This window comes from Gadus chalcogrammus, chromosome 20 (genome assembly GCF_026213295.1).
Source record: "Gadus chalcogrammus isolate NIFS_2021 chromosome 20, NIFS_Gcha_1.0, whole genome shotgun sequence".
Classification (NCBI taxonomy): Eukaryota; Metazoa; Chordata; class Actinopteri; order Gadiformes; family Gadidae; genus Gadus; species Gadus chalcogrammus.
The window spans coordinates 3,424,603-3,436,726 of NC_079431.1; positions in this window are offsets into that span (position 1 = coordinate 3,424,603).

Sequence of the window (12,124 nt, forward strand, 5' to 3'; positions counted from 1 at the left end):
AATCGTTCTGTGAATTGGGACGAGGGGGGCGCAGGTTCAGACCTCGGTTCAAGTCCCAAAAAGCTTGGTAAAAAATGAAAACATTTGGAAAAAGTTCAACAATGTAGTCGTTAGCGTAGGACAACTGGGATTCAAGCCCTACGCGTTCAGCACATTTATTTTGGAAAGCTCCTTAACATCTGCCTTTACTAATTTGACACGCAAGATTCACCACAGCTGAATAAGAACAGACCTCTATATGAAGGGGTTTGTGTGACAAGGGTTTGAGTTAAAAACTAATTCTAACCGGTTCCATTCAAACGAGCCTTAACGTGGTTCTCTCTTTCAGAGGTTTGGGTTAAAAGGCTTCTTATTTCTTCTAAGCTTTGTAGCAAAAGATAAGGGCTGTATTAACCATTTACTATGCCCCTATAGGCACCGACACCCAAGGGAACCCCCACCCCCCCAAACAATTATCGCATTGTAGACATCATCATCAAGTGCACTTTAATGATAAATGATGATGAAATGTTCAACAGCTTAGCCTTTGTTATAGAACTCAATACAGAGGCATACTGTGGTCCTCGCTATTCAATGCTTCTACAGTCATCTAGTGCTTTTAACTAAAGACAACGTATGATTCATAGATGCACAACAGTAACAGTATTTACTTTGGCGCTTCCTCTCAAAACTTTCCTCATGGCGTCTCCATTTTTGCGTCGTTATTTTTAGTGCTACGCGACGCTTGTCACGTGTCATCGCCAACTTCTGGGGTCATTTTGGGTTCCTCGCAGTCTGTCGCACTGTGAGCAGGTGCAGTGGCGAACAGCAAGTTAATGTGAAATGAGATCCATCAACACATTTTGCTTGTGCCCTGGGCCCTGTAGCGATCTGGGGCCCCTGGGTTATTGCCCCGTTGCCCATATGGTTAATCCGGCCCTGTATATGACAGCGAAATAAAAGGGACAATGTAAGCCTACACAGGCATATTCATGAAGACACATTTTGAAGACACAAATGAGGACACATTTCAATATTGATTCAAAATCGATGTATAATTTAAAGAAATGAATAAAATGTAAAACTTTTTAATCCAGACCTATGGCGATGAAAACTGGCAAATTCGTTACTTCTAATTCTACTAATTTAATTTTTTAGCCCAAGTCATTTAAATCGCAGGAAAAAGGAAATTAACAATCCATTTAATCTCCTTTCTTCAATAAACGTCCTTTAGAAATATATATTTATAAATAAATAAATAAATATATATTGTCGGTGCTTAAAATGTGATTTGAATGGTCCATCTGTCCCACACCTCTGGAGGAACACCATTACACCCTAAATAGTGCAGGCGTCATTGTCCACGAAGACGTGGTTTGTGACGGGACCTGAAGAGATCCAGCCCGCCTGAAGCCACCTGCTCCCGGCCTGTAATGAGCAGACCGAGTCGCCGCTCTCTGCAGCACCAAACCGTGGATAAAAAACTCAGAAGAGAACTGGGCGTCGAGGTAAAAATATAATAACCTCTTGTCTGAGGCTCAGGGGGAGCCTCCATTTGAATTGTCGATCCTCTCCAACACATCGACACGTTGGGCTTTTCATCAAAAGCGAGGTTGGTTCAAGTGCCTGAGGGACTTTTCCATCTCGCCGTGCAGCGCTCTGTTTGAAACCCACGTCACCGTGCCAATTGCGATTCTATGAGGAAGTGGCAGGGCGTGATTATATTGGTTATAACCATGCATATGTAATCTATTCTTATGGAGATATTCCCCTTCCATTCCCAATATTTTCATAAAGCTACCTATTCCAGATGTGCTGGTTGTTAAATAATTGGCGTACAGGGCAGTTGTATTAAACGCAGAAGAGCTATGAAGCTAAGAAAGAAAGCCTTTAATATATTTACTTAGATTAAAATGACAAATCAAAGTCAGATATTTGATATAGCCTTCTATTTGAAATAATCAGTTTTATCTGTTTAAGTGCCCAGTATTTAAAAGTAAAATGGTATTCACTAGCCTACTTCATGGAAGCTTTCCATGTTAGTCATCGTGACGATAACATCTAGCACAGCTTTCCTTGTTCTGGCATTAAAACCACAGAAAAAAAGGCCATGTTTCTAATGAAAAAAAGATTCTGACAATGTGGGGAATTTCACAGTTCCCCAAATGCCATATTTGTGCCAAGCCGGTGGCTTCAGAATATAACAGTGTCTGGCAGAGGCTCGATTGTTAATTAGATAGCATGTTAAACTGTCATTCTGTCCATCCCCTGTCTAGTTTAATTTTCCCTGTGCCCAAACTCAGAGTCCCCCTCTTATCGCCAGGAAACACTTGGGTCCTAGCCATCTCTCCGCAGCCTCTCATTTAGGGCCCAGCCGCCTGCAGTCTGCTGTTTGACGGGGAGCACTCTATTGTGGCGATTCACCGGTCTCTCCGCAGCCCTCCGGTACCGACTGTCTCCTGTCAGCGCACAAACACACTTTAATTGACGAGACAGGATGATGAAAGAGGCAGAGTTTAATTTAAGAACTTAAAGCAACGTGTACACGTACGTAGTTCGATAGGACATCGACGGTACGTGTAAGTCGTAATATATTTGCATCATTGATCGGTTTGAATGTGATGTCTCCTCAAGCTTTTAGGGCCACTGAGGCTGCCGTGTTGCATTATGGGATGCCGTTTCATGAGCATGAACCACATTTAGAATGCCGCTCCTCCATTACAGTTGGTCCGACAATGCTTCAGCTGATGAGCATGACAAGTGCTGCTTACATGATAATTCTAACATTGTTTTATTCTTCCAAAGAGGATAAATGCTCTTGTTCCAGATCAATGGAGTGAATCAAGCTGGGAAGATACCAAAGACTTATTGTTACATTTCTGTGGGATTAATTAGGCCTTGCCATCCATCCTTAGAGCTCAGTGTTCTGTGACTGGCACTGATGAAAGAGGAAGACTGAATCTACTTTAGTGACTGTCTGATCGTTATCTTCTGTTCAGTTAACTTTCATCAAGATGGCGGTTTCGGTGTCCTAAAGATATTATTAGCTTGTAAGCAAACATTTGGTTGAAACGTGGATGCAGAAGATGCGGTCAACCATGAATGTGCAATAAATAATTCTCAAACAAGCTTCTGAAAAATCAATTTGTGCATCATTATCTCAATCTATCTTCCCTTTAAAGCTTCCCTGGAAGAGATGCACAATATAAACAAAGACATTCACTCACAAAGGTTTACCTAGAAGGAAAATATCCCTTTGAAACCCACTCAACAGGTGCACAAGAAAATATGAAATATGAATCAGAACTTTCAGAGATAGGACACAGATAACTGTTCTTTGATGGCTGACATTCAAATACTCATGGGGAGAGTGACCTTTAAATGTAATGGATGAAGGATAAAAGTAAAATACACCTTGAGTTTCCTTATCAGAAAAATAAGCAAAAACCTTAAACCTCAACCAAAACCCTCAACTGCAGTATTTTCTCAAAGTACGTACGCATCCACATGGTACTTCTCTGATTGATGTTATCCTAAAAGCTCAATCATTTTCTTAGCTTTCAGCCAGCCGAAACACCCAAAAAACAGTTGGAACATATCGGCTCAGCCTCCCATAGCAGGGCTGCATTAACTCTGTGTAAGTGTGATAGATTTATCTTATCGAGTTCCACTTCGTCTTGGGACTCCATCAGCCTGTCGTGTGGAGGAGACTAGACTGTCAGGAAGCAAAGCCAGCGCCCATTATCTGAAAGGCTTTCTATTCTACTCCATCACCAACAAATAGCTGTCCTCAGACAGGTAGAATTGTGTGAGGTAATAGCCAGGAAAATGACATCAAATAGAGATGTTGAATTCAGGCCTAAGAGACAGACATCCAATACTACACACACATCTTACACTGTTTGTTTGACAGTTGGAAATAAAACTGCATGCTACAATCGTCAGGAAGGAGTCCATGGTTCGTGTGAGTGGCAGCCCATTCTTTGTTGTTCATTTATGATATTTTCTGACAAGCCACTCACTCAAAGTCCGATTGATGAACGACAATCTCTTTTATGTTCTCGGTTTGGCAGTTTCTGAAGTGTTTCCCATTAAAAATATACAAATGCATATAAGAGCATGTAAAACGTGAAGCACAATGCGCCACAGGTATGAGGGTATTTCAGACTTTCTTGGAAAACGTCTGATTCTGTTTAGAGCGTATACGGTGTGAAACAAGACATCTGTTAAGCTCTCTGCTTTAGACACCAATAAGAAGAAGATCTGAGGCAGTGGGAAACGCAGAGAGAGAGAGAGAGAGAGAGAGAGAGAGAGAGAGAGAGAGAGAGAGAGAGAGAGAGAGAGAGAGAGAGAGAGAGAGAGAGAGAGAGAGAGAGGGAGAGAGAGAGAAAGAGAGAGAGAGAGAGAGAGAGAGAGAGAGGGAGAGAGAGAGAGAGAGAGAGAGAGAGAGAGAGAGAGAGAGAGAGAGAGAGAGAGTGAGAGAGAGAGAGAGAGAGAGAGAGAGAGAGTGAGAGAGAGAGAGAGAGAGAGAGAGAGAGAGAGAGAGAGAGAGAGCAGATGCAGAGAGACAGAGCGAGGGAGTGAGAGAGAGAGGGAGGGAGAGAGAGAGAGAGAGAGAGAGAGAGAGAGAGAGAGAGAGAGAGAGAGAGAGAGAGAGAGGGAGAGAGAGAGAGAGAGAGAGAGAGAGAGAGAGAGAGAGAGAGAGAGAGGGAGAGAGAGAGAAAGCAAGAGAACAGAGCTAGAGAAAAAAGGAGGTAAAGGTTACAGCTCCGAGAGCAGAGGAAGAAACAGTATGACAGAAGTAACCGATAGGGCATGATGAAGAGAAAAACCCAGAGATGTACAGGCTAGCTGAATATTTCATAATGAACCCCCCCCCCCCCCCCTACGCTTCCGACGTCACAGCGACGCACATCCCAACGTGTCAGAAGCCTTCTGTCGAAGCCGCCAGTATCGAGTGGCGTCCCCACGGGACTGATGTCATTTGACAGTTCGTCTGACCCTGTGCTGTATCTTGTCAGGCTCAGATCCTTCCGAGAAAACACAGGCACGCCTCCGTGCTCATTAGGGCCAAACACCAACCTCACCGCCCACCTCTTTAAGATCCATACGCTGGTCCACATGCTGCTTCTCATCTTGTCCTGCTCCTGTAAGACCGGGATGCTGCAAGGGGACTTATATTTAGAAGTTCGATGGTTTTGTTCTTTTTAACTTTATTTTCAATGTGTTTTTCTGCACCGATCTCACCAATCTCGTCCGCCTGGACTCCGCCTATCATCCTCCCTTTCCCCCCACCGCCCCTCCTCCAACCTTTCTCCCCTCTTACACACTTCTCTATGTTGTACATCCTGGCACTTAAAAATAGTACATAGCATTGTGTAGCGTCTTATCCAAGCTATCTTTATTGTATATGGGGAATGGGTTAACCTAGCGATTGTTAGTGCTTGGCACTTGTTTCTATCAACATCGTTGCTGTATGGACATGTATTGTTGTTTCTCTTGCTTTTCTGCTTTCTGCTTAGGGGGGGGGTCAAAGGCTTTGTTGTATTTTCCTTATTAAAGGCACCAGATATAGCCCGGGATTTAGAGTTGGTTGCCCCTCTAGGGGAAATTGTTATTCAGGTATAACATGTATTGTGAATCTATCTTTCATCCCGGAATTATGTTTGTTGGTGTTTGCTGCTCCACGTCTGGTTTCAGTAGTTGAACGGTGGTTAAACTCAGCCTCGGTAGCCCCAGTCTTCTACTCGGTACGCAGTCTCCAGGTCATTTTCACCATGTCAATACAAATCCACTCATTTGCAAGGGTAACCCCCGAGCCTCGCAAACAAAGAAATAATTATTTATTGCTCCTTCTTCAGCGTGGATTGCATCATGTTGTACTGCTGGCATCTCAACGTCTGCTGTTAACCACAACGATTGTTACCGTACACTATCATGTTGTAACTATTACTTACTACTACTTAGTAGGCCTACTACTATTATCTATCATCACGTTAGTCTTTCACTAAATGTTTTTATTCTTACTATCGTTTCAGTGTCACTGTCACTCGCAGTCACTATGCATTGTTGCTTTTAATTGTCCTCTGTCTCTTCTTGTAGATGCTAATCAACGTAGTACTCAGTAGAAGCTAATTAAATTGGACCCTCTGAAATTGGACATGATGAAATGGAGTGAGCTTCAAGAGGCTCGTCACCAAAGAGATGCCACACCCACCATCAAGCCAGCTCCTTTTAAAAAAAATCAGTTTTCATGCCAGTCTAATGACACTCATGTATTAAAAAATGTCAAAGGGGGGCCTCTTTAAATGCAACACAAGGAGACGGGATATCAGCCCCAAACATCTAATTTGGCAAAGATCTAGTTTGTTCTTGCTGTGTGCACTCAGTCATCAAGTTTTTATATTATATACTCCTTGTTAAAACAGTGTTAGAGACAGAGAGAGAGAGAGAGAGAGAGAGAGAGAGAGAGAGAGAGAGAGAGAGAGAGAGAGAGAGAGAGAGAGAGAGAGAGAGAGAGAGGAGAAGGGAGAGAGGGAGAGAGAGAGAGAGAGAGAGAGAGAGAGAGAGAGAGAGAGAGAGAGAGAGAAAGGGATAAAGTGAGAAAATGAGAAAGTGAGAGAGAGAGAGAGAGAGAGAGAGAGAGAGAGAGAGAGAGAGAGAGAGAATAGAGAGAAATTGCAAGAGAGAAAATAAAATAAGTGTAAATACTAAGCAAGAAAGAAGAAAGGAAGAAAGATAAGGGGGGAGGTGGGGGGGGGGGGGGGGGGGCGGTGCGGAGAAAGAGGTACAAATAGCGAGAGAAAGGGAGAGAAAGAGAGACATGAACACGATGTGATGTTCCGTGGTTTGGGGGTGAGGAAGTAGTGACCAAAAGCTGCTGTTAGTGCTTCTATAATGTACGTACAGAGCAAGGTGCCAGAGCCCCATGGCCCTGAGAGCTGCCCTTCTCTCTCTCTCCCGGACCAGCTGATGTGTTGTGACAGAGCTGTCACCAGAACGCCGCCTGAGAGCAACCGCAGGAACCAAGTGTGTGTTTGTGTGTGGGTGTGTCTGTGTGCGTGAGGGGGTGGGTGTTTGTGTGTGCGTGAGGGTGTGTGTGTGTGTGTCGTGTGTTGGTGTGTGTGCGTGAGGGTGGGTGCGTGTGTTTGTGTGTGTGTGTGTGTGTGTGTGTGGGTGGGTGTGTGTGTGTGGTGTGTGTGTGTGTGGGTGTGTGTGTGTGTGCGAGTGTGTGTGTGGGTGGGTGTGTGTGGGTGCATGTGTGTGTGTTTGAAAGACCGAGACAGAGAAAGAAGAAAAGAAAAAGGTAGAATAAATGAGCGAGGGAGGGTCGCGGATGACAAGAGAGGAGGAGGAGAACATGTAATAATACTGTATTGTACAGCGACAAATGACAGTATGAAATAAATGGCCTCGGATGGTTTTAATGAAAGAAAAATGTCCTGCATTCATTCGATTTTCTGATGGAAATGGGCAAAAGTGGAATAGGACGGCGAGGTTGGGCTTGCGTAAATTGCTTCCGTGTATGGCATCCACGAAAGTGAGATCGATTTTGGCTTCACATGTGAAAAGATAATGAACAATCTTTCCCCACACAGATTGATACTAGGTCCCTGTCTTCGTTGTGGACTCAAAAGGTAATTGTAAATATTGTCATATTTACGGGAACGTTGTGCGTTGCCCGGTTATTAAAATACCTATTATGGAAATGACAGTTGGAACATAACAGACGATGCTTATGGAGTGCTATATTGTCGTCAGTTGGAAAATAAAACAGTCAATCTTTTTATTTTAATCATTAATATCTGCCTTCGACTGATGATTACATTTCAGCTCTGAGATTGTAGGTTCTGTTTTGTTGTACAACTCAGACAGTTCACATTATTCTGAATAGCTGGAAATGAATGTCTCAAGTACCCCCCTCACCCATTAACTTTTCTCTATTAGACCACACCACTTGTAATCCTCGGTCCTGTTATCATCTATTATTAATATCTAATATTCCCACAAACAGGGGTGGTCGGGTGCTTAACCCCCTGCTGGGTGCAGAGGTCACAGACTATCATCTGTAGGTAATTGCAACCAAGAGACTAAAGCGATGGCCTGTCTTCTCTCGGACTGTCGCAAGAAATTCAGGACCGCAACACGCCTTGACATCCGGTCACATCGACCGGTTGGCTCACACCATGGAGGGAGAGACAAGGAAGATTCCAAGAAGGAATGGAAAAAAGGATTGAAAACCGGGGAACAGGTTTTTTTTTGGTAGGGATGTGAGAAAATGGGCTGCGAGATAAAGCATGCTCCGATTTTCTCTTTGTCTCAAACTAAACCTGTGTGTGTGTGTGTGTGTCTGTTTGTGTGTGTGTGTGTGTGTGTGTGTGCGTGTGTGTGTATGCATGTGCGGATGTGTGTGCGTGCATGTGTTCGCGTGTGTCTGTCTGTATATGTGCGTGAGTGTGTTTATGTGCGTGTCTGTGTGCGTATGTCTGTCTGTGTGTGTGTGTGTGTGTGTGTGCATGAGTGTGCACTGTGTGTGTATGCAGACAACGTGAATATCTTATAACGGGTGTACACCTTGCCTACGAAACCTCAGCCTCCATGTGAACCACGGAGACCCACCCACCAACACCACCTACGCGGCCGTCGCTGCGGGCGTTGGAAGTGACTGCTGCCACTTCGCCATCAGAGCCCATTAGTCCTCCGCTCCACCACACGTTCAATATCACGCCTGACAAGGAAAAGAAAGGAGAAAAAAACAACCTAATTCTTCTGTAATCCTCGCGCAGAGGATTGGTTACGCCTTCGGCCCCTTCCTGTTATCGGACCCAACATACGCGGTGGAGGGAGAGGAGCAGAGACTAATCTGGGCTTTTTTTTTTTTTCCTGTGGGTTAGGAATGGGTTGAGTCTCGCCTGGCTATCTCACGTCACATCTGTGGAGTGGAAATAACTCAACGTGACGCTCCGCCTGACTGGGGCTGAGCTATTTTTAGAGGAACCTTTTCGGAAACCAATCTGCCTTTCCAATAATCTTTTCAAATGCCCAGACGCAAATAATGCCCACGCCTGCCATACGCCCCCCCCCCCCCCCCCCCCCCCCCTCTTCTGCTTCACACCCTCACAACAGGGGGGGGGGGGGGGGGGGGGTGTACGAGGAGACTCAGATGCGCGTTGTGTTCTTGCATGACAAAAGTCGGCGAGCCGTGGAACGCTTCTTTCTCCGACTACAGCCCCCCCCAGGAGGGTCCTCCAACTGGGACCCTCTCGGCTTCTCATTGGCTGCCAGCCGGCTCGCTTTCTCGCTGAAGTGACCTAACAACAAGCAGCATCTGTGAAGGGAAATCAGAGTCTCAGACGCTGTCTCCAAACGACGGGCCCAACAGGAGCCCCAGTGGCTTAGTTCCTGACGGCCGACCGCGTGTGTGTCAGCAGTTAGTTTGGTGTTGGCTGGTTATACGGTTGGTTTTGGCTGCTTAGTTGGTTTGTGTAGGCTGGTTAGTTGGTTGGCGTCGGCTATAGTTAGTTGGTTGGCGTTGGCTAGTCATTCGTTCTGTTTTGGTTAGTTAGCTGGTTGGCATTGGCTAGTTAGTTAGTTTGTGTTGGCTAGTCGTTCGGTTGGTTATGACTGGTTAGTTGGTTTGTGTGGGCTGGTTAGTTGGTTTGTGTTGGCTAGTTAGTAGGCTGATTTGAGCTAGTCAGTTGGTTAGGGTTGCCTAGCAACCCTTGGCTGCTGTCAGTCGCTCCCCGTTTGTCTGTGGGCTATAATAGCCGTGTTCCTCTGCGTGTCGGAACCAAAACGTGTGAACAGCTTCGTGTGGAGCGGCTCACTGCAGTGGAAAATGGCATGGATTCACCGCCATCGATTCCAACCGGCGCGTCTCTGGAACGAAAACCCCTGCGTGGCATGTGAGAGGACAGATACCGGCGGCGAGCTCAACCGGAACCGAATGTTTGTCAAAGTGTGAGCTTCAGTCGGAATACAGCCCGCCCATTGATCGGGGGTTCCTCTTAGCGCTCTGCGGTGGAATAGGATGCATGATGGCTCACAAGGGCCTCCAGGGGTAGAGCCACAGTTAGACGTTGTAAAGCTCCACAAGGGTTTTCCTGAGATCTGACCATTTGCTGTTTCGTGAACTTGGGGGACAGTGTGTGTGCACAGTGCCGTAATTATGTTTCACACTTGCCATTTAAAGATATACCCATGATTGCGTCTATTCATCAGGGAGCTGCTGTAGTAGTAGAGGTACTATAGTAGTAGTGGTGGTGGACGACGGCGTGGCCATGTAAGGCATGCAGCTTTAGCCCCCGGTAAGGAAGCCATCCTCTCGTCGACTTCCCAGGGTTTGAGACGGACGCGTTACGGACAGGCGCTGGGTGTCATGAGTCGTTACGAGCTCCTTTGGCTGAAGCGAGAGGTGTCATCGGTCAGGAGACGTCGCCGGGGGGGGGGCGCGCCGGTCGTTTCTGTAGAGTCGCGGAGACCGACCGGGTCACCGCCGGGGTCGGCAGGCGCGATGAAGCCGGCGCACGCCAGCTGTAGAGGAGACGGGCTTCGACTGCCGAGATTAATGACCGCCGCGGCGCGCTAGCAGAGTCCCTTCACAGCTGCGGCGGCGGCGGCGGCGGCCTGTCGGTGCTGGCTCCGGCTGTCTCCAACACATGAACCGTCCGGCGGTCTGTTGCTTAGTGTCCCTTCCGCCCAAGCCACGCCCGACCGTGTGTAACTGATAGCGGGCAGTGTAAGTGTAAGTAAGAGTAAGTAGTTTCTTAGCTTACAAACGAGTAAAGCCACCAGATGAGGGACGGATAGAAGAGCAATGTTTGCTACAGTCCACCGGGTAGGCTAGTGGACTTTTTTTCTATCCAGCACACATTTCGGTGGACACGCCCACTTGTGATGTCATTAGGGGCAGATTTTCAAAACGCCCTATAACGGCTAATCACACTCACATCTGGTGGTATAATATCTCACCTTTAAACACGGGTTCTCTTTCCTTCCACAAGAGTTAGCGCGGGCGATTTAGCCCACTTGGCTATGGGGAAGGGCCTTAGTTCTCTCCGGGGCAGCTTGAGCTCGCTACAGTCAAGTTACAGTCTGAAGACCGTCTGTTCACACACTGCCGCTTGGCAACTATCTGCTGTTATCACTAAGATCTGTTTAGCCCACCTTGCTGCTGGCTAAACTGTTTTTGTGTTTACATGGGAGTCCACTGTGGTTGGTTTTTTAACGAGGATTGGATGAATCAATAAGAATAACATTATTAATAAGACATGGAGAAATTACTTTCTATGTCTATTTTTTCTGTGATGTAGTACCTAAAGCAGTCCGCTTATTTGTTGATTTTTATGTACCCGGGCGATTCTTGTACTTTTTGGGTTCTATTTTCATTGTTGAATGGACTCTCATTGGACAAAAGTGTCGGCTCAATTGAGGTAAAGTAATCTGATGTTCACACATGCCAGCTCTGGACAGAAACACACCTCCTTCCTCTGTTCCACTGTGGGATAATTACCAAGAGGGGACACGATTGAGCAGTGTTTAACTAACCTGGTTCTGTCAGAAGAGACCGTACATACCTATTTGTTGGTCAGAGTAGCTCTGAATAGGATTTACAAAACGACAGCTGGGATAATTTCATTTTAAATATTCGAAGCCACAATTAAATTCATGATTTTTTTTCCAATGCCTGAAGCCTGTTGACACCTACCATAAATATTCATATCTTATTTATGGTAGCTGAACGTGAGGCTAAATTAGATTCCGGGAGCGCCACAGTTCCTCTACTCGGGATAAAGAGATTACAGGGTGATGAATGAGGAAGAGAGTGAACCAAAAAAGAGAGAGCTTTTTAAAACATTTAAATGTTAACCCTCTTACTCAATCCTATTCTAATGCAGCGCAGCACTTCAGAATACAAACACAAATTCTTTCTTTCAACCTTTTTACAACTTACGGTATTGGCCCCTGAGCTTCTCCGATGTAGGGTCCAATTAGCCGGCTTTCCTTATAGGAAAGCTGGAGCCCCACAGTGAGGGCGCCGGCGGGAGCTTATTGGTCGTGTGACGCAGGTGACCTTTCATTTGCAAGAATAAGCAGCGAGGACGACAGAACAGCAGAGGTCTTTAGAGAGAAACTCCTGCAGTGA